This window comes from Sminthopsis crassicaudata, chromosome 4 (genome assembly GCF_048593235.1).
Source record: "Sminthopsis crassicaudata isolate SCR6 chromosome 4, ASM4859323v1, whole genome shotgun sequence".
In the NCBI taxonomy this organism is placed as follows: Eukaryota; Metazoa; Chordata; class Mammalia; order Dasyuromorphia; family Dasyuridae; genus Sminthopsis; species Sminthopsis crassicaudata.
This window is the reverse complement of record NC_133620.1, coordinates 159,061,321-159,066,119: the sequence shown is the minus strand read 5'-3', so window position 1 is coordinate 159,066,119 and position 4,799 is coordinate 159,061,321.

The following is a 4,799-nucleotide window of genomic DNA, read 5'->3' as shown; positions in this document are numbered from 1 at the left end:
CAACTGGTTCCTAATATGTTAATCTCATTAGAACAGATTCACACTTCCAAAATAAGAATTAAAGCAGAACTGACTCTATAGGTAAAAAGACTGTTCTTCAGTTGTCTTGATTTTTGTCTTGCCAATGTCATAACAGAGTCACTAACTGGAAAAATGAGGCTGATGACTGTGCAACTTTGACTCATTTAAATCCAGTTCCTACCCAAGCCAAGATATCACCTCACAATATCATTGGTCTTCTTTGAAACAAAGTATCAACAACAGTAACAATGATTCCACATATATCTGGTCTGCAGCCCACAATCCTTCTTTTGCATGAATGATTATAACTAAAAAGGAACTAAATGCATTACATTACTCAAACTTTTTATTTTAGACTTTGGCAAGCTGATAGAAATACCAATGATTTTTTCTTTAATGCTCCTTTAGAGCAGCTAAGTGGTGCAATGGATAGGGCACCAGCCCTGAAGTCAGGAGGACCTGAGTTCAAATTTGATCTCAGACACTTAATACTTCCTAGCTGTGTGACCCTGGTCAAGTCACTTAACCCCAATTGCCTCAATAACAACAAAAACAAAAAAAGCTCCTTTAAGGGCACTCAAGTTTACTCTGCCAGCAGTTCTATTCATTCATATGTGTGTGTGTGTGTGTATACATATATACATATAAACATTTACTATGTTTATATATTTACTATGTTAGATGATGCTTGGTGAAATTATATCATTCTTCAAGATCCAGCTCACATAATGCCTCTTCCATGAGACTTTCTCTGATCCACCCCTACCAACACCAAAATAGTAGTGATTTTAGTTTCAACTGAGCTCATAGTATTTTATTGTGCTTCTTATAAGCAATGGTGCTGTATATATCATAGTTAAATGGTTTATCTCTCTTGAAATCGATTATAAATTTCTTCTGAAAAAGGTAACTTGTTTTCCTCATCTGCATATCTCCTCCCATGTCTGACAGCACCCTGCTCATAAATAACACTTCAAAAACAGGTTATTTAAGGGATATGAGCAAGAGCTATGAAAGAGAACCACACAGTAAAAGACTATTGCATGGATTTATATTTTACAACAGAAGGAAAAACTTCTGAACTTGAAGTCTGGAGGGCCTGAATTCCAATCTCAATTCAGACACTTAATTTTTAACATTGGGCAAGTCACTTAACTTCTCTTGATCTCAGTTTTCTTATTTATAAAATGGATATTATAATACTAGCACCTTATTTCATAGGGTTGTTATGAAGAAATATTTAAATAATGCATGTCAATGCCCAAAGAGTTATAAAAGCATGCCTACTCTCTGACCCAGAAATAGGACTACTAACTAGATCTGTATCCCACAGAGATTAGAGAAAAAAGAAAAGGATCAATAGACATAAAAATACTTATAATATCTTTTTCTGGTGGCAAAGAATGAGAAATTGAGGGTATATTCATCAGTTAATTCAATGAATGGTGACATATGATTTTAATGGAGTATAACTGTGCTCCAAGAGGAAGGGAGTTTCAGGGAAAAAAAAAAAAAAAAAAAAAAAAAACATGGCAAGAGTTATGAATTGACATGAAGTAAAGCAGGAAGAACTGGGAGATCATTGTGCACAGTGATAGCAAACTTTTAACAATGGTAAACTGTGAAAGATTAGGATATTCTGATGAATACAAAGATTCAAGAAAATTCCAAAGGACTCGTGATGCAAAAAACGCTAACCACCTCCAAAGAGAACTGCTAAACTTTGAATACAAAATTGAAATACAATTTTCTCATTTTATTTTTCTTGCTTTTTTTGAAATATGACTAATGTGAAAATGTTTTCCATAATGACACATATATAATCCATATCATATCATTTGCTTTCTCAATAAGTAGAGAAGGGGATAGGAAAGAGAAAGAGAATTTGAAACAAATTTTTTAAAAGACTAAAAAATAAGTAAATAAACAATAAATTTAATTTTTTTAAAAAATTAAGGCATGCTTTGGGATAAATTGATGTGTAAATATATTAATATTATCATAACCATTATTATCATTAAAATGTAATCTGCCGCTCAGATCAAATGATGATCAGTAAAGCCTCTTTGGAGCCAAATTGGCACAGTACCTCTAGAGGAAAACTCCCCTTCAAGTCTGCTCACATGTAAAATAATCAGGAATGATAGACAGACAAAGAAGGGGATTCATGACTTTAGCTTTTCTCTTTTGGCATTTGTAGTTTCATTTGTGGTGTAGAAATATCTACCTTCATGATTTCAAAATAGACACATTGGCAGACAAGCAGGCAAATAGCTGAGCCCCAAGGCTAGACTGTCTTTATTCCATCCTTTCAAATCTTTTCTCCTTTGGTGGCCACTTTTTAATTCATTTCCTATTTCAATATTCTGGTAAGGCTCTGAAAATAGTCTAAAGAATTTGTCCTTTTAGAGGAATAATTTGTTTTCTTCATTTTCAGTTTATCCTAGAAAAACTACTGCTCTTAACTTTTTTTTTTTTTTTTTTTTTTTTTAGCTTACAATCCTTTAGAGGAGGGAAACTATTTCAAAATTTCCCTATTAATTATAGCCTGGTTGATTGGGAGACAATAGAAAGATCACTGATGTGGGTGGTAGAAAGATGCCAAAGCCATTCATGGCTTATTTCACAATTTATTCAGGTCTAGCCCTTTTCTCCATGAGTCCTATTATCCTTAACTTCATGGTTGTCTATTGTATCCTATTTTAAGATAACTCATTTAGTTAGAATTATGAAGAATTAGCTAAAATCAGTGACACAAGCTTTCATTGCTCACTGAAAGAAAATGCTGGCAGTGGAGTCAGAAAATCTCCATTCAAATCCCAGAATCTGATATGTATTGACTGTGTTATTGGTCTTTAAAAAGGTCATTCAACCTTTCTGTATCTTAGTCTCCCCATCTATATAAGAGATCAGACAAGATTACCTCTTGAGTAAAAACCTCTCATTTAACAGATTAGAAAATTGGAGCACAGATTAGAGAAGAAATGATTTAAATAGAAATGTTTTGGAAGCTGGAAATGTATGTGTTGTACAAAAACCCACCAGACAATGTGTTCTCTTTCTTTACTATTTACAGCATCAGTTGTGCCATATTTTGACATTTGTGTGAAGCTAAAGAACTATAAATTAAAAGTCTCTAAAGAAAACCTTAAGAACTTGGTTTCAAAGCAAAATAAGAATAGTCCTTAGTCCTACGTGGCCTAATTCTGCTTCTGCTGAGACAGTGTCAAGATGTCAGAAAAGATAACTATGTGTTGACCCAGCAGTGTTACTACTGGGCTTATATCCCAAAGAGATCTTTAAAAAGGGAAAGGGACCTGTATGTGTGCAAGAATGTTTGGGGCAGCCCTCTTTGTAGTGGCCAGAAACTGGAAACTGAGTGGATGTCCATCAATTGGAGAATGGCTGAATAAATTGTGGTATATGAATATTATGGAATGTTATTGTTCTGTAAGAAATGACCAACAGGATGATTTCAGAAAGGCCTGGAGAGATTTACATGAACTGATGCTGAGTGAAATGAGCAGGATCAGGAGATCACTGTATACTTCAACAACAATATTATATGATGATCAATTCTGATGGATGTGCCCATTTTTAACAATGACATGAACCAAATCAGTTCCAATAAAGCAGTAATGAACTGAACCAGCTACACCTAGTGAAAGAACTCTGGGAGATGACTATGAATCACTACATAGAATTCCCAATCCCTCTATTTTTGTCCACCTGCATTTTTGATTTCCTTCACAGGCTAATTGTACACCATTTCAAAGTTTGTACAGCAAAACAACTGTTTGGACATGTATACATATATTGTATTTAATTTATACTTTAACATATTTAACATGCATTGGTTAACCTGCCATCTGGGGGAGGGAATGGGGAGAAGGAGGGGAAAAATTAGAACAAAAGGTTTGGCAATTGTCAATATTGTAAAATTATCCATGCATATATATGGTAAATAAAAACTATTTAAAAAAAAAAAAAAGAACTTGGTTTCTAGTATTTAGAGGTACATATTATCTGAAATAATGCCAACCAAAACTGAATTTATTTTTTCTAAAAAAATAAGTCAAATCTACTTACAAGTTTTTCATTAATCCTGAGACTTTGCCTTTAGGGCTCAATGGCAATAAAAGTTTCGTGGTCTAGTAATATAAAATCTGGTGTGTCTTCACATGAAAGCTAAACACTTTCTGACTTTTAGAGGGTTCCATTATTATCAAACGAGGAAAAGGAAAACCCTATGATGAAAGCTGGGTTACAACATTTGTTTTTGTTTTTTTTCAAAATTGTTTCTTTGGAAATAGCACTCTCACTCCCCCAAACCTCAAGCTTAAAATTTTTCTCTAAAAAATTATCCAGATCAAGACTCTTCCTTTTCACCTAGGCATTTCTTAAAAGAGTTGAATTTGGTTTTTAGCTTAATAATCCTGGACATCTTGAGTAATCTTGAAGTTATGAAGTTTTCCTCTCAAAGGAAAAGTATTTTGTTCTGGAACATTTCTTTTTAGAAAGCTCAGTCTGAGCCACTAACCACAATCAAAGGGATTGGAAAAACAAAAGGCCATATTATTTGTTAGGTTTAAAAGGGGATTTTGTGTGTGTGTGTCTTAATTGGGTTGGATACCCAGAGAATGTCCTATTGAAGTCTGAAAGCTGGGAGTTTCCAGAGGACATGCTAAACTTGATTTGTGTATCTGTTTTTAATAGGTATCAGCCAAAAAGACTTTATTTATTTATTTGTTTGTTTATTTATGTAAAGAATGAAAGAT